Source organism: Pelodiscus sinensis, chromosome 27, assembly GCF_052426305.1.
Source record: "Pelodiscus sinensis isolate ZL-2025 chromosome 27, ASM5242630v1, whole genome shotgun sequence".
Lineage (NCBI taxonomy): Eukaryota > Metazoa > Chordata > Testudines > Trionychidae > Pelodiscus > Pelodiscus sinensis.
The window spans coordinates 8917475-8935306 of record NC_143078.1 but is presented as its reverse complement, the minus strand read 5'-3'; the positions used below and the strand labels follow the sequence as shown (position 1 = coordinate 8935306).

The 17832-nt window shown below is 55.1% G+C and overlaps 1 protein-coding gene across 18 annotated transcripts in view; it reads right to left on the bottom strand.

The window, feature by feature from the left end:
- PLEKHA6 (pleckstrin homology domain containing A6) overlaps positions 1 to 17832 on the bottom strand; it is a 143841-nt gene that overhangs the window by 68673 nt on the left and 57336 nt on the right. The window contains exon 1 of one of the 18 annotated variants that reach the window (XM_075910164.2): positions 9710 to 10139. The exons of 16 other annotated variants lie outside the window; for them this stretch is intronic. The gene's annotated coding sequence lies outside the window, so the exon portion shown is untranslated. Of the gene's footprint in view, positions 1 to 4245; positions 4382 to 9709; positions 10140 to 17832 lie in introns of those variants that run through there. One more of the 18 variants, XM_089773692.1, reaches the window with a different exon arrangement.

The following is a 17832-nucleotide window of genomic DNA, read 5'->3' as shown; positions in this document are numbered from 1 at the left end:
GCCTCTAACTTTAGCGTACACATGCCCTAAAAAGGCAATTCAGCCGTTAAGAGTGGCCTTACTCAGGCATCCTGCTCCAGCTGCCAGAATAGTGCCAATTTTTTTCCCATGGGAATTTTTGAACATTTTTCATTTTTATCCCAATGTCCCATGGGATTTTTTTCTCCCCAGTTTTAAAAAATGTGGGACTCTCTCCCGCAGTCCTGCCTGCACGCCTTTCCCAGTGCATCCTTCTGCCTCACCTGCCACCCTCAGGTGATTTTAAATAGCCCGAGGGGCCCGTCACCCAAACCCCTGTCTGCACCCAAATTCCCTCCCAGAACCCCTCTTGCACCCAAACACCCTCGGAAAGCCAGCACCCATCCTGCAGCTCAATCCCCTGCCCCAACCCACAAACTCCCTGCCAGAGCCTGCATCCCTCCCCCACCCAAAGTGTTAGGCAAATACTAGCCCATGAGCTGGATCCGATCTGCCAGAGTGAGTCCCTAGTGGTGCCCCCACCACTGTGTTTCCCTGCGCCTCCGCAGGTACGGGGGATTGCAGCTCCCACTGCTCACAGAGCCCTATTCTCAGCCAATGGGGAGCTGTGATCACCTGTACCTGCAAAAATGCAGGTAAATATAGGGTTGTCAGGTGTCCAGTTTTCACCCAGACTGTCTGTTATTCGGGTCCCCCATCTAGCTAAAAAAAAAAAAAATTGCAGAACACGTGAATTTTTTTTTTTTTTAGCTTAACAACTTTGGTCTCCCCCTCCCTCCCCCCCAACAGAATTTATTCCCCACGGGTTTTTTGAGGGGGAGGGGGGGAAGGTTTTGGTATTTTTGTCAAACCATCTGGCAACCCTAGGTAAATATAGCAGCAGCGACCCACCAGAGGCTGACCCTGGTGAACCGCTGCAGTTTTATTGTCCACTCTGGGCCTACAATGAAGACCACTGATGGGTGTAACGTACCTATGAGACAAGCCCTGGGTCCGTGCCGGAGTTAAACAGAGCAAAGGGTTACCTGGGACTCTCCATTCAGGTTTTCCCAGCTGTGTCTAATTTGACTGACTTGTGACGAGGTGTCATTTGTTGTTCCTAACTCTCATATTGTGCCTTCTGCGCCTGTCAGCATTAAGAAAAAGCATCGGTCCCTGTGGTATTTGGCCACCGATTCAAGATCTGCTTGGCACAGGCAACCAACCAATTTGCGAGGGGCTGGCATGATCCCCCCCTAAGCCCCGCCTCCAATTTCCCGCCCGAAGGGCAAGCAGGAACCATTTTTAGGCCAGGGAAAGAGTTAATTTGCTAAACTTAAAGGCTAGGGACATTTGAATGCAGGCAGGTGGAACAGTCTCGGGGCAGTGGCTGAGCCACGCTGCATGCAAGCCAGAGCCCTGGCAGAGCCAGCAGGCAGCCGGGCGGTGGGGAAGGGCTGCCCCACACACTAGTCAAGGTGCAGGCCACGCACATAGGGAGGGGCAGTAGCAATCATTCCTCTGGTTGTAGGCCAGGACAGCACCGCCGGTGAGTCAGCTCCAAAGTAGGAGAAGCTGCCAGCGGGGCAGCCTCCTGCCCCGGATCCCTGGAGATGCTGCAGGATCCCTGCTGGCAGTTTCATCTTTCCTCCATGTAATATTCATTGGCTGAGTCGTCCAGGCATCAACATTATGCACACCCCACAGGGCAGCTCTCCACCCGCCGGCTGGGGCGTGGTTTGATTTCTTTGGCACGAGGCCTCGCCCGCGTTCCTGCAAACTTCTGTTTCCCTTGATTTGATTTTTTGTTTTATTCCTCCCCATCATGTGCCCCACAAGCAGGGCCGAAGGGCAGGGCGGCTTGCAAGCAGGCCGTTCTTGGCAGGAGCGGCCCTCTTGGCCACACGTGGCGGCCTCGAGAAGCCTCCTGAACAAAGCTGTGGCCAAGCGCCAGCCAATGCAATACCCCAGGGCTCAACCTGCAGCCAGTCTGACTGCCAGCTAGGCCCGGGTGCAGTCACTTGTGCACCTGCCTTCCTCTCTGAAACACAATCCGCCCCCCCATCACACCTGCGCCTCACCTGCCTCGGGCAAATTGGCAGCTGCTGCCGGCAGTTTACAAAGTGACTCAGGAGCCTCTCTAATTACACGGGAAGCAGGGGAGGCGGGCACCAGCCACACGGCTCACCTCTGTGCTTTTCTTGCCTGCCGTAGAACAGTGGGACCACTGTAAGCTGAGTGGCAGAACACCCACTGCCCAGCAGTAACCGGGGGATCTCTGCTCCCCGCCCCTCCATGTACTGGTTACAGTCAAGGTTCCCTCTAATCTTTTCCCATCCACGTGCAGAATAAATTTTATGCGCACCAGGCATTTGCAAATGTGCACCGCCCTGGGAAACAAGACCTAGCTGTGGGCACTCTGCTCATCAGTTGGGCGGCATTTGAATCTCTCCTGAGCAGCCGCACAAGCGCTCGGCTTACAGGGAACACGGGTTGCAGTAAATCCCGAGGAAATCAGGTGATGAGCTTTCCGAGGAAAAGCCGGTCTCTTTTGCCATTTGTTTGTACAGCACCTAGCACAATAGGGCCATAAACAGCTGACTGGGGTTCTCGGGGACCGCCCTAAGGGAAATACCAGCCATAACCCTGCTGGCGCTGACATGGGAACATACAGGCAACCAATACAAAAGTCAGGCTTCCTGGGATAGAGACCACGGGGGAGGCGAGTTCCACGGATTTTCCAGCATCTACGCTGATGACAACCTTGCAGCGCCCTTTCCCTGAAGGATGCTGATGCCCATGTCAAATGTGCTGAAGCAACAGGGTCTCTGCACCCAAGGCCATTGCTGGATCTGGCTTTAAAACGGGGTGCTTCCTAGTGGCCGACCTTTTCAACAGTGGCCACTCAGACCCCACCCTGAAAATCTGGCCCAGGCATCTCAAGCCGCACGCTTACAAACCCAGGCACCCGAAATATCAGCGGCCACTTTGGAAGTTTGTCATTTCCCCACCGCTAATGTGCAGCCACCTCTGGGGTGAGGCAGGCCGCTGTTTACCCGTCTCCCAAAGATCCTGGGATTAGCCACTTCACCCAACCAGTGGTGGAGAAGAAATGAAGAGGAATCTCTCCCCCCCCACACACACACACCACCCACACAAACCGCTGTCCTACTGAACAGAGGTACAGAATTTAACTCTGCCAGCTTTACACAGCATGATTCTGGCCACGTCCAAGCGCCGTGTAGACCATGACACACAATTGCAAGGATGGGGTGTCATTACGAAGGAGGCAGAGATGGCCATGGTGGGATGGAAGGACCCTCTCCCCAAGCCCATCAAACCCCAGTCAGATACTAGCTCCCCTCCCCCTTGCTGGGGAGCGTGTCCCTTCCTCCCTGCAAAGTGGTTTGCAGGAGAGAGGCTAACCGGCGTGCGAGCCGCTGCTAAAAATACCCAGTGACTCAGGTCCAACCGACCCGCGCCCGCAGGGCTGCAGCAAGTGGTTTCCCCTTTGTTACGTAATTGGCTCCCTGAATTTGGCGGGTTGCGCTCACAGAGCGGGCACCGGCCGTGCTGCCACCCACGAGAGGGGACGTGGCACGCACCTTCGACAAGCCGGCACTGGCCCAGGGCAAGACTCACCCATGCCGTTCTAAGCCACCGCAAAGCAGCCCGGGGCACGGAGGCTGCCTCCACTGTTTGCTTGCCAGCTCTGGGTGGGAACTGGGGATTTGTGTGCGGCTTTGTGTATGGTCTTGGACACCCCAGACACTGGCACTAGCATTGGAGGGTATGTGTCTAGTGCACACTTCCTGGTCAATGCAAGGGGACGATTCCTCCACCCATCCTCAGAGCAGAAGCGAAGGCAGATTTACTCCTACCCCGGCCCTGCATTACTCCTGAAAGCAGAAGCTAGACCCCCTCCCTGCCCCCTTGTAAGGTAACGCCCCCGGAGAGAACCCGCCAGTGTCCTGCACCGAGGGTGTAATGCAGCCACGGTGCACCCCCCTCTGCTGTCTGGGACCAATGTGATTAACACCCCCCCCCCCCGCCGCCGTCCCGCCCTTGCTGGAGTGTCTGGGATTCCTGCAGGCCTGAGGTAATGGTGGGGCTTTCATGAAAGGGGAGGAAAAAAAAAAAAAAATCTAGCCCAGCTTGGGCCTCCCCCTACACGGAGCCATTTGCGTGCTGGTTCTGCCCAGTGCTAACCCCAGGCTGGGCTGGGAAGGGTGGTGGGAACGGGGATGAGGGAACCTGACCCGCCCTCCCCTTCCCCAGTTGGCTCACCTGTCAAAGCCCAGAATGCAGACCTGTTTCCACCTCAGAGCGGTTTCCGCTTTTGCTGGAGAGGAGCCTGGGGCTGCACCACACACAAAAGCGACTCCGCCAGCTCCAGCTTCCTAACCAGATCTCAACTCGGACGCTCCCGTTCTCCTCCGCTCCCCCTCCCCGCCCCAACTGCCCCCTTGCTGTTTCAGTTGGAAGCTGCTCCTCCCCTCTCTCCCCTTCCCCAAACCCTGTTGCTCGTGCGGAACGGCTAACTTGCCCCCACCCCAGAGGTGGCTGCCTTTCGGCAGCAGGCCCGGCGACGGCTCTGAGCACTGTGAGGCCCTGCTTGCCACAGCAGGGGCCACGGAAGTCACCAGGGGCCTGAGGATTATCCCGGTTGTCCCTGGAGGAAAGTTAACTTTGAGCCAACAATTCGCCGTAACCTTTTCAAAGGCGAAAACGACGACGACTTGTCTAGAGATTTCGCATATGTTCTTAGACACAGCTCTGGGGCAGGGAGCCAAGCTCCACTAAACCTAGGGGGCTGGCGTGGCTGCCGTCCAAGCCAGTCTTTGGCTTCCTCCTTTGTTTTCCTATCCCTTTCTTCACCTCTCCCCCCGCCCAAATCCCTATCACTCTCCTCCGATTAAGGCATTGCTGGAGCGGTTGGGAGTGCGGTTGGCTCAGGAAGCGATTTGCTGCAATGCATTCGGGACCAGAGAAGGAACCCATTGAACTCAGTAGAGACAGACTTGCGGTCCATTCTCAGCACCCAGGGCAGGCCTTACCATGAGGCAAACTGAGGCAGTCGCCTCAGCTGCCAGACTGTGGGGGGGGGGGGAGGCACCACTAGGACCCAGAGTGTAGACAATAGTGTTTGCTGCTGGTGCAGCGAGGAGGCCTGGGGGCGTCATTTGAGCTTCCCCAAAATGTTGTGGGCCGGCCCTGTCAGCACCCAGCCTTGGCCTAAACTGGCACCAGTGACTCAGCCTCGCTAAGACAGCAGCAGACACTTAGCTGGTCTTGATTCTTTCAAAGCAAAACCGAAGAGACCTCACCCAGGCTTGAGCGCGTTAGGCTGGATTCTGAACTGGCTTGCCACACGATGGTCCCGCTTAGCGCAGACGGGACGGCTGGCATCTGTTTGTCGTGTGTGTACAGCATCTAGCACAGCGGGCGTTAACTCTAGGGCCGAACACCCCGGGCACTGCCACTGACAATCAGCCACACAGCAAAATGCTTTACATAGGGGGATAAGTATTGTCCCCCCCCCCCCCCCCCCGCGCATCGTGGAAACAGCACGGAGCAGTCATACAGTGAGCCAGAGGAAGGACAGCTGGGCTCGGAGTCCAGGGTCGCCATAGTTTGTGTGCTGATTTATCTACTAGCTGCCCCCAAACAGCTACAGACTTGGATGCTATGGTACCGTAGGCGGAGACACCCTGACCACACTAGTCAAGGTCCGCTATGCTGGTTCTGCCTATGGAGGGGAGAGCTACATGGAGAGCCAATGCACGATGCTAGGTGAACTGCAGGGATAGCAAATAAGCACCTAAGATACTACCCACTTGCGGCCGGCGGAGATCTCCTGGCCCCTGGGGGATAGAGTCCGGCAAGACAGGAAGTCTCCCTGTTTTACAAGTGGAGAAAACGAGGCCAAGAACAGGGATGAGTCTTGCCCAAGGCCACCTGGCAAGTGAGTGGCAGAGGCAGGTCTGCGGAGTTCCAATCCTGAGCTCTAACCACTACACCCTCCTGCCTGGTGGAAGTGTTCATCCCTGGGAACAGCACCCACCAGGAAAGCAACTTCTAGACCAGGAAGATGGCCTGAGTTTCAGAAGAGCTGAGCACCCAAAGCGCCCATTCACTTCAACAGGAGCACCTCTGAGAATCCGGCCCCTAAACACCTCACTCCGTTCCCCTGCCATTGCTCCAAACTCCCACCACGGCTGAAATCCAGACCCAGCAGCCTCCCTCTGCCTGCTGCCAGTCCAGAAAGCCTCCAGCCAGTCAGACAAAGGGACACGGCAGGTCGAAGGCAGATAGAGAGGGGAAAGAAAGGAAACATTCTCTCCTCCACGGCGCGCCTGGATCCAGATAAACCAGGCGCGAGCACAAAGGGGAGGCTTTGTCTGGGGGCAAGAAGCCAGAGGAATCAATCAGCACGCAGCATGGAGAGAGATGGCGAGCGGCGATGCTTCGGAAGGATTTATTATTCTCCCCCAAATAATAATAAACCGGCTGCTGATTCCCCCCCCCTCCCCCTTTAGCTGTTGGGTTTCTTCCCTCACAGGCATTTATTACTCCCCGCCTGGCTTGCTTATCAGACAGCAATGCCAAGTGACAGCAGCTTATCAGAGGGTACCACTCAACTCTTCCCCCACCCCCCGAAGAGAGGGCTGTGTCTTGGAGAAGACGTACCCTACGGGTACATTTACACTGCAGAGCTATTTCGGGATCCTTCTGGGATCCCGAAATAGCTATTTCTTGTTTACTGAAGCAGCCCGTTATTTCAAAATCAATTTCAAAATAACGGGGGGCTTATTCCGATGTCCTGGTAACCCTCGTTCCAAGCGGGCTAAGGGGCATTTTGGAATAGCGAGTTATTTTGAAAGACACTCGAAATAAGCGACACAATCTGTGTAGCTCAAATTGCGTAGCTTATTTCAAGCTCAGGGTGCAGTGTAGATGCACCCGTAACCACTTGACTTGCCTTCAGGGTGCCCTCTATTTTTTTTTTCCATCTGGGGTGGAATAAATTTTGGTATGTGCACTGAGGCATATGCAGATGTGCACCACCAGTAGAAACACCTGCTGCCGGCGGTGGGTACTATGGGCGCTCTGCTAATCAACTGGGCAGCACTTGAATCTCTCCTGGATGCCCGAGAGCTCAGCTTACAGGAAAGCTTACTTGCTGTCCCCCATATGCAGGCTGCCACTTCGGGGGTGGGTGTCAGTGGTGGTGGTAGAGGGTCACGGTGGTCTTACAGCCAGCCCAGCCTGCTGCAGACTGGATTCTCTTCTCAAAGGCCAAACATTTATGGGCCAGCTGCCTAGCTGGCACTGCCATCGGGGGAGCTGCGCTGATTTACGTGGCTGGGGATCCGACCTTAGCAATCTTCCCGGTTTTCCCGCGGCACCTATCCCCCAACTGTCTCAGTGCTTCTGAATGGCCCTGTGCTAAAACATGACCCAGGAGCATGGATGACTCAGGGCCTTAGAAAGAAGGAATGGGGGAAAAAAATGGGAGTGGGAGCAAGGAAGCTGCAAAAAGCCAATGAAGCGAGGAAATGGAGGGAAGTCCCGGAGCGCATCCCTCTCCCCTCCTGTCCTCCGTCCAACACAGGTTCAAAGCCGGAGCTGCCAGCATGTTAGATCAGCAGCTCTTCGGGGGCCGGGCCTGCCCTTTCCTCTGCTTCACTTCCACCGGGTCGACGTCAAGGGCCTGGCTGGAGCAGGAGAATTCATCCTTGCGGGATGGTTCTGCCGAAGCCGGGGGTCTGTCCTGGGCATTTCAGGATGCTTGGCTCCCCTCCCAGCCCCAGCCGCCCATGCGAGGCGCCAACCTCCTAGGTGGTCTGCTAGGCTCCCTGGTTAACCAGGTTGTTTTTCTTCTCCCAGGGAGAACAGAAATTGCTTATGTGCAGAAAATCCCCCTCTGCTTTCAATTGTCCAAGGCAAACAACAGCAAGCTCCGAAGCCTGGGTAGCAAAGGGAACACCAGCGAGCTACACTGGCCTTGCCAGCCCCTTTTGTCCTCTGCCTTGCAGGGGAAAAAGCACCTTCCCGGATCCCAGTTCAGCTGAGCCCTCCCGGATTTCAATGGGAGGACAGGCAGAGTGTGGACAGACAGTGTCCAAGCTGTCGGGATGGCCACAGCCCGGTTATGGGAATGGCTCATGGAGGCTCTAGGGAAGGCAGGTCCAACAACCCCAGAGCTAAGGTCTTTGGCAGCCAGACATGACACCTGTGCAGGCTCCGGGCTCGCTGTGTGTCTGGGAGGGGAGACCCCACTGTTCCCGGCTGCTAGGTTCCCTCCACCAGCGCCTCCCGCTGCACAGAGAAGCCGGCGTGAAGTGCTCGCCCAAGGGGCCAGGGGAAAAACAAATCACTTGCAGAGCAGAGGTGGCTTTTTAAGCAGTGCTCGAAAGAAACTGCGCCGGGCACCTTGCGGAGGCTTCCACAGTGGCTGCTCCCAGACCCTGAGCTGGCTGTCAGAGGCAAGGCCTCTGTCGGGATCCCACGTGTGCAGAGCCAACAGTCGCTGCAGGAAGAGCGCTGGCCAGGCAAGTTAAGACAGCCTCCAGCAGCGCCTTGCTCCCCTCACTCTCCTGCTCCAGATTCACAGCGGCCTGGCTGGATGGCCTCTCAAAGTAGCCAGGTGGAAAATGGGGAAGAGCTACGCTTCTGCCTCGGCCCTCGTGCGCCAGTGCTGCACAGAGCTGTTCCTGCAGAATTGGTGGCAGCCACATACCTCCCAGAGCAGTGAGCCCGTCCCTGCCCCCTCAGCAGGCAAGGGGGACAGCAGGGGGAGGAGGGTGCTTTTTTTTGGGGGGGGGGGGAGATGCAGCTGAGGTCTGCACCTGTGTCCCCCATGCTGTCAGTCATGCACTGACTCCCTCCCCCCCCGCAATGGGCAGCCGGCTGCACCCTCTCTGGCTTCCCAAGCCGGGGTGGTTTTCATGCTGCTGGGAAATGTTTTCCTTCGCAGCCCACAAGCCCGTCATTATTAATCATTAACAGCCAGCCATGTGGCCCTTAACCCCTTTGCCACCGGAGGCCAGCAGGGCTGCCCATGGCTCCCAGGCACACCCAGCATTGGTGGCAGCAAGCCAGTGCTCCTGGTGCCACCCTGCCCCTACACTTGCTGGAAGCCCTCATGTTCCCTACCTGAGGGGTACCCCATTTTCCTCCTGGCCAAGCTCCTCTCGGGCATCTCCCCACCCGGCACCTGTGCAAGCCAGGGCAGCAGCGGCCCATCCGGCGAGTTTACGCTGCACAACATGCTCTTCCCGGGCCGGCTGGGAGCGACCTAGGCAACTCGGGGCCTGTCTGACCCGGCACATCGTCCTGCCCAGGGTCCCGGGAGGAGAGAGAGGGTCTCAAGGTGGAGCCTGCCCAGTAAGGCTTTTGCTTGCCAGCATCCACGCCTCGCTGGCCCCCTCCTGAGAGGGCCAAGCACCCGCCTCCCTGTTTCATGGACTATTTACATTGGACCCCCAGGGCCAGATTTCCAAGGGCACAACTCCCCGATTTTCCAAAAAGCCCAGCACCCAGTAGGGTTCTCAGCAGCCTGCCTGCTTTTCTTCAGCTTCAGAGATCCTGCCAGTCCAGCAGCCAGCACCCCCACCCTGCCCTCCCTGTTTCAGTCCCTTCCTCCAACCCTGGGTGGCCATGCCAGAGGCTCCCTTCCTGCCTAGCAGTGAGCCCAGCCAGAACAAAGGAGCTGAGCGAGGCTGAGCCCAGATCCGCCTTATCTTACCTCCTTGCTTGGCTCCTCTAGCAAGTCAACATCTCCGGGCTGGGCTGTGTGCACTGCACAGAGCTGCGCTGCTGAGCCTTAAAGGAGCAGCACCTGCAAAGCCTCAGCTGCTTTTAGAAACCACCTGTATAGCCTACCATGGAGCTAGCACTCAGCTGGGTGCCGGACCAGCCCTTCCTGCTGGCCTCTCTGGAATTTAAAGCTTTCAGTTCTAAGTCACACTTCTTGCCATTGGTTCAGGGAGAAACCGTCCCAGCTGTGCTTCACCCTGCCCACAAGGCTGCCTGCCTGAAATGTGAAAGGATAATTCAGAGCAGCCCACATTCATCTCAATGTGGTGATGACTCTGAAGCCTAATGATGGCACGGTGTTGCACTGTCTCACTGCTGATCCTTTCACCAGAAACACTCTCTGTGGTTCTAGGTGGCTCTTATGCCCCCACCCTTCCTTCTTCTCCTACATCTGACCCCCACTACCCAAAGGCCCAACACCACTATCTCACTTTCCCTATGGTAGCAGGTTCAAAACCCCACTCAGGCTGATTGCAAGACTGCATGAAGGGTGCTCTGTGTGAGATGAGCGTGGTGGGTCTCAGTCCAGCTTGTAGCAGACAGGTACCCCAATCACATCTGACTCCCATCAACCCCTTCACAGGCACTGTCAGCAAAGAGGCCCAGGGCTCAAAGGGCCATGAAGACTGAGTGACTCTCTCCACCCCAGAGCTGGTCTCTTGCTGGATCTGCACATAGCTAAGCCCTTGAGCCGGCTTGTCTCGCCTTTGAAACTAAGGGGCTTGGTGGAAATTTCCCAGCCCTACAGGGGAGGTTGGGTTGGGGGAGGAGGGAGAGGAAACCACGCCCAGAACAGATGCCTGAATTTCCCCTTGGGGCATGGTGCCATGAGCCATGGAAGTCCAAGGATCTGATTAGGGAAAGCTGTTGGCCCCACCCTGGGTAACATCAGCTCCTTGTCAGAGAGAAGGCAAACACGGCAGCCCTCTGGAGCAGATGGTCCCCTGGTGCCGCTGCTCTTTGCTGCCATGCTCCCCCATCGGTCACTTGGAGACTAACCAAGGTATTGGGTCATGAGCCTTTCCTGGGTGAAACCCACTTCATCAGATGAAAATTGGAGTGGAAATGACAGAGCTTTATTCAAGCCTCCTTCTACAAAAGAATTTCACCACCCGATTACGGAGGGAGACAGCTGGAGTTCATTTACAAGCTCATCACTGCCAGCCTAGACTTGACTACATATCTTAACTGGCTAATGCACTACAAAGGCAAGTTTCCTGCCTTTGATATTCGCATCCCCACATCAAATGCTGTGAATGGGACACGCCCCTCTGACTTAATTAGCTTCATTAATTCTGGCCCTACCATTGGCAAGTAACTTCCTTTGCTGTTATATATACCCCAAACTCTGTAATTTCTGCTCTAACTCATCTGATGAAGAGGGTTTTACCCATGAAAGCTCATGACCTAATAAATCTGTCAGTCTGTAAGGTGCCACAGGACTCCTTGTGTTTTTTACAGTTACAGACTAACACGGCTGCCCCTTGGAGACATCAGATACTTGTCACCCTGTATGACTCCATAGCTCTCCCCCAATGAGGCCTCAGCCGGCCCCTTCAGCATGGCTGGGGCAGAGTCACAGCTGCCGTGGCACCTCTCAGCCCAGCACCTCTCCATGCTGGGGCTCCATCACCCGTGTTAGGGACTTACACCACCTCGGCCTTCTCTTGGAGGGGCACAGCTGCCTGTGTGGCTCTCCACTGCAGACAGCATTTCCAGGCCTTGGCTCAGAAAAGGTGTGGGGCTGGGACCAAGATGCACTGGTGCAGGGGGAGGGGGTGCCCTAGGATGAAGAGACCCAGGGATGGCAGGTCAGGTATGGGATGCACGTGGCAGCACTGCTCATGGGGACCCAGCCCAGGGGCTGGAAGTGCAGGGAGGCTCTGCGTCCGGAAGGAGGTGCTTTGGGATGTACGGGGAGGAACCCCTGGCATGCTGCCTGTCAGGAGGAGCTGCAGCCAGTGGCAGAAAGGCGTGGGTGAATCTTGCTTGCACTTGGCCTCCCTGGAGCCAGGGCTCTCCAGCCCCCACTTGGACAAACCCAGACGTCTGAAAGCAATCCAAGGCTATTCTGGCAGGCACTGCTGCAGCTGGAGGTTGTTACCCTGCACCCTGCCCTGGACCATACCGCTGCTCCTCTCATCCCCACACGCTCCTCCTGCTGGAAACAAAACAGCAGCCCACAAATCCCACTTGCATGTGTCAGATCAGCTCCTGGCCAGGAGCCTGGCCGCAAACCCCACACCGGAGAGGCGAAAGGATAGAGAACGCCTGAATGTAAACACGGCCGGAAGGGCGGGGAGAGTTCCCCACACTCCCTGCCAGAGCAGGCCTGCAGCATGGACAGGCGCTCTCTTCCAGACAGGAGCTGCCCTAACAAGAGGTCCCCTCAGATGCAGCCTCAGATCACAGGGACTTCTCTGGCCACACCCAGATTCTGGGGCTGAGGATGCCCGGGGCGATTTAAGGGCTGACTCTCCTCTTGTCATCGGGAGTGACTCCAGTGTGGGGGGCGAATCCGGCCTTTCATTTGCAAGGAGCGATGCCATGCTCTTTATTCTAGCGCCACCTGAGCTGAGGGCACCATTTCTCAGCCATACTGTGTGTCTCTGCCTCAACCAGCTTACAATAGACTAGAGAGCCAATGATGCAGAGACTAAGTGACTTGCCCAAGGTCCCACGGGGAGTTTGTGGCAGAGCCAGGAACAGAGAGAGAGAGAGAGAGAGAGAGAGAGAGAGACACACACACAAAATGCCTTGCCCACAAATCCACCTTCCCTTTCCTACTCTTGGAGCATCCTCTAGACTATAAGCTTTACCACCTCATATTGTACCCATTATTCTCACCCACTTTCCTGCCTCCTCACCAGGCAGTAGCCAACCACCACCACAACTGAGGAAGGCAGAGACCCTTCGAGATACACTTAAGCCGACTGAGCAATGCAATGCAGGGGGTAGGGAGGGAAATTCCTTCTGCGCCCACCCCCTGTGGACTTGTCAGCTTAGCCCGGACTAGGGAGATTGCATTACTCCTGTCATTACAGGCTCCGGGTGGTCAGAGAAGGAAGAGGCCAATTAGTTCACTGGCTCCTTTCAGCTCTGAGCCTGCACTATCTACAGACATTATTAACGGCTGTAACATTAGCTGACTGTTTAAACCCCAGCCATGGGATTTGGCTCCCCCTCTCCACCCCCACGGGCTGCACAAAAGAGTCAAAGGCAGAGCCAACTCCCAGTGTTCCTGCGGGATGCATGCAAGGAGCATTCCCAACTGGCGGCTGCCTTAGAGATTTACCTGCCTCCCCCCCTTCCCCTTTACGATAGTGTCTGTCTGAGCAGCTCAGAACCATAAGCAAATAGAATCATAGAACCATAGAGCTGGAAGAGACCTCAGAAGGCCATCAAGTCCAGCCCCCTGCCTAAGGCAGGACCAATCCCAATTAAATATCTAGCCGCCTGGAACTCCGTGAGGTAGGACACATTATCCCCATTGCACAGAAGGGGATCTGATCCACAGAGAGGCTAAGTGACTTGCCCATGGTCACACAGGAAGCCAGTAGCTGAGCAGGAAATTGGGCACCAGACTAGTTCTGGTGATTGGGGACATGCTTCCTCTCTGATGGGTGTGGGAAAGGGTACCGCGGTTTGGCCTGTAGCTTTTAAATACAGGCTCGCTCCTGCCCAGTGCTTCCCAACCCTGGCTCCGGATGCATTTTTTTGCAGAGGCAAGGCAGTATCACGATCGCTGCTTCACAGATGAGGAAAGTGAGGCAGAGGGAGGGTTGGCGCGTTGCCCGAGCAGACGCAGTAGATAAGAGCAGAGCCAGGAGTAGAATCCAGGTCTCCTGAGTGATGAGCCCATGCCCCATGCTGTCTGTGTAAATGAAACCTCTGTTTTACCCACTACCTTACATGCAGCCCCGCCCTTGTGGCCCTCTACCCCCACCTCCTCCTTCCAATACCAACAGAGCGGAAGGAGCAGAGCCAGAGAGGAGCAGCGGCAGATGCTGCGAGGACCTTGAAAGGCCAAGGAAGGTGAGGAGGTGAAGGGTCAGGGAAGGGACATTCCCGTTTCTTGGACACAGAACCCCGGGGCAATCATACTGCTTAGCATACGGGTGTCCTCGCTAGAAAGGAAGGCAGAGAGCGATAACACATGGATACCTCTGCTGCGCCTTTCATCCCCCGGTCTCCCAGCACTTCACCATTCGTCCTCCCACCTCCCTCGGTGGTGCGGGCCGGTCGTGGCAGCCCCGTGGCTAAGATGGAGAAACTGAGGCCGAGAGGTATTAAGATGCTTGCCTAAGAGCCTGGAATTGAACCCAGGAATCCTGGCGCTCAGTCACTTTGCCTCCCTCCCCCATCCATTGCATGGCGTAAACGCACACGCATTATGCCACTGATATTGGGCTTGAGGTTCTTTATTGTAGCAGGAAGGGGTTAGTTAATCCCTCAGGAATATCAGGGTGGTGACTATGCTCCCCAACCCCCATCGGTCAAGAACCTGGGCCAACCCTGGGACGAAGTTGAATTATTAACCTCAAACCATGCAGTGTGCTCTCTGTAACCTAGAAAGCAGGGCTCTGCAAATGGAGGTTAAAAACCCTGGTGCTAGGACATACGTGCAAGGGAGTAGGAGCACGAGTGCGCATGCACGTTGTGCATGATCGTGCACATGCACATACATGCGTGACGGGAAGGACTGTGTGTGCGAAAGCCTCTGTCGGGGAAGATGAATGACGTGGACCAGCATCCCTGGGAAATCAGTCCCTTCGCTAGCACACCGGGTGCCCACCCTGAGCAGCGGGTGATGGGCTGGGGGTACATCTTTTTCGGGGTGGGGAGTCCTGAGAGTGGTAGGATCCCACCCCTGTGGCTCGCACGATGCAGCGCAGGCTGCCGGCTTCGACTGGACATATTCCTGGAGGTTCCGTCACATGACAGAATCTTTCATTCCAGATTAATCTTTCATTCCAGGCGGTGGCAGGGTAATCCTGGAGGCCCGGCCACCCTCGGTGCAACAGCTCTGTGCAAGGGAGCACGTGTCCTCCATGGACACGCAGGCATACGGGCCTCAGTCTGCTCTCCTCACAGCCCTCGCACGCTGCCTTTTGACCGAGGGGGAGCCCAAAATCAAAGCTCCCCAGCTCCCTGCTGCATGGAAAGCCCGGCCCCTCGCATTCCATCTCCAGACATGAGCACAGTGCCCAGGGTTTGACCTTCGCAGCGCGGCTGATGTGCGCACTGCTGGAATACCCTGCCTCCTCCTCCTCCCTCCCCGTCCCCTCTCTTCCCCCGCCCTGCCCCTTTCCTGTTCGGCGGCCCCTTTGCTGAGGCAAACGCCCTGCACACATCTGGCTCGGTCAGCTCAGAGGCAGCTAACGAGCCCCACTGCAATGGGAATCGCTGCCCAGGATTGCACAAACACGGCCGATGAGCACCAGACTCTCTCTCCCCTTCGTCTCCAACTGGCGCCTTCTCCAGGCCTGCAGGCTGCTGCTCCACAGGGAGAGGCAGGACCCCAGAAGGCATGAACAAAAGACATTAGTGCAAACAAAAGGCAAAGGAAATAACATGTTTAAAAGCCAACACCAACTGCGATGTGGCTCTGAACTCCAACCCTATCCCCTCACTCTGCTTCCAGATACATGGGTACTAGCCCTTCCTCTCTTTCCATCCATGGCTCTCAAAGCGCTTTACCAGGGTGGGAAAAGGTCATTATCCCCATTTTATAAACCGGGAAACAGAGGCACCGTCGGGTGATGTGTCTTGCTTCAAGTCACCCAGGAAGGCAGTGGCGGGGATGGAAACAAAACCCAGCTCTCTTGCCTGCACATCTTGTGCTCTATCCACTGCACCATGGTGCTGCCAGAGCTTTAAGCTACATTGCAGAGACTGGCGTATCTCCCCCCTCCCCATTCTACATACTTTAGCCCTGTATTTCCCTTTGTCACTTAAACCTGAGTGGAACTTTTAAAGCATGAGATATAACAGCCAATCTCTGCCAGGGCCCAGGACATACATTCAGGTTGCTGTAAGTCAGCGATGGGCAACCAAGGCTAGTGACTGGACTGCATGAAGGGCCCTTCTTCATCTCAGGGGGCTGCAAGATTGTCCTGACCAAGACAGTCTCCCAGGGTAGTGTTGATTTGCTCACTGCGCTTGCGTGCCTAGAATGTGTGGGCTGTGCCAAATGAACTGTAGGGCCAGCACAACACTGTAACTCAGAGAGCAGGGCCCCAGTAACCAACAGGTCCAGGCGACTTGGGGTCTGTTCTCAGGCCCTAGGGGCTCCCCACAATGAAATCACAACCCCAGCGAGGTACCTTGATTTGCTGCTGGTGTAAGAGCCTGTATGGTGATAAGAAGCCTCCTGGAGGCTCTTAGAGGGGAAGCAAATTACCCGGTGCCTGGCTGACAAGGACAGGGCTGGTTTTCCTTCTGCTACCCACATCCATCGCAGCAGGCCTCCTTGTAAGTCAATTACACGCCCCTCCAGCCACTTGCTAATCGAACTGCGAATCTGAACCATGGAGCCATCTCTTGAAATTTCAGCCCTGTAATATACTAGACACCTTCATCATCCGTCCTTTGCCTTTCTCCCCAAGATTCGTGCCTTAAGGGTCCTGGAACTGGTCTAGCTTCACCCCACCTATTTATCCTTGGCTCTAACCAGGTGTTTCTGGTTCCTAAGGCAACAGACCCTTAGCCCAGTTAAGCTCTTTGGAGCATTTCTTGTTCATTTCATCGCATGCTGTATATGTCCTGGCTGAAAGGCAGCATAGAGGCTGCGAACACCTGAGGCACCTGCTTACCATGAGATCTCTACCTGTGGATATTACATAAGAACAGTCATCCTAGCTCAGACCTATGGTCCACCTAGCTCAGTATCCTGTCTTCTGTAGCACCTGGTACCAGCCACCGCCCGAGGGAACAAACAGGAGAGGGCAATTATTGAGTGATCCATCCTGTCATCTAGTCTCAGCTTCCGGCAGTAGGCTGCTTAGGAACCTATTTTAAAATAACTGAAATTGATTTAATAATCCCAAAATAACGAAACCGAAATAGAGTGTCTACATTAGGGGGAAGCCTCAAAATGAGTCCGAGGCAGGCTCTGTGAATGTAGACACGCTACCTCGACTTAGAGCCCCAGGAAGCACTGGGGAGTAATTAGCCTGAATGACTCTGAGGAGTCGTTATTTTGAAATAGAGGCACCGAAGTGGCCACCGCTATTTTGAAATAACTATTTCGAAATTAGTGTTATTCCCCGAGGAAAGCAGGAGGAGAGACTTCAAAATAAGTGGCCCGTTATTTCAAAATAATTGGCTTGGTCGTGTGTACACTCCACTTATTAATTCGACCTATGGGGGGTTATTTCAAAATAAAGCCCTAGTGTAGACGAGGGCTTAGGGCACCCCAAGCATGGGGTTACATCCCTGACCATCTCGACTAATAGCCACTGATGATCCATCCTCCATGAGCTTACATAATTTTTTTAACCCAGTTATACTTTTGTCCTTCATCACATCCCAAGGCAATGAGTTCCACAGATCGACCATGCATTATGTGAATTACTTCCTTTTGTTTTAAACATGCTACCTATCAGTTTCACTGAGTGACCCTTTTATTTCTTGTGTTATATGAAGTGGTAGATGCCACTTCTCCAGTCATGATTTTATAGACCGCTATCACATACCCCCATCTCTTTTTCCAAACTAAGCAATCACAGTATGGAATGTTTTAAATCTCTCCTTGTATGGAAGCTGTTCCTAGTGAATTGCATTGCCCTTCTCTGTACCTTTTACATTTCAAATATCTCTTTTTTGAGATGGGGCAGTCAGTGTAGGCACACCATGGATTTATATACTGTCAGTGTGGTATTTTCTGTTTTATTAGCTTTCACAATCCTAAGGGATCCTACCATTTTGTTACGACAAACCATTTTGCAGTTTTGTCCCAACTTTCACCACCTTGGGTGGGCTCATGTCCCCCAGGTACACAAAGGGCACAAAGTTACATAGAGCACCACTATCCCCTAGCATGCACTAGAA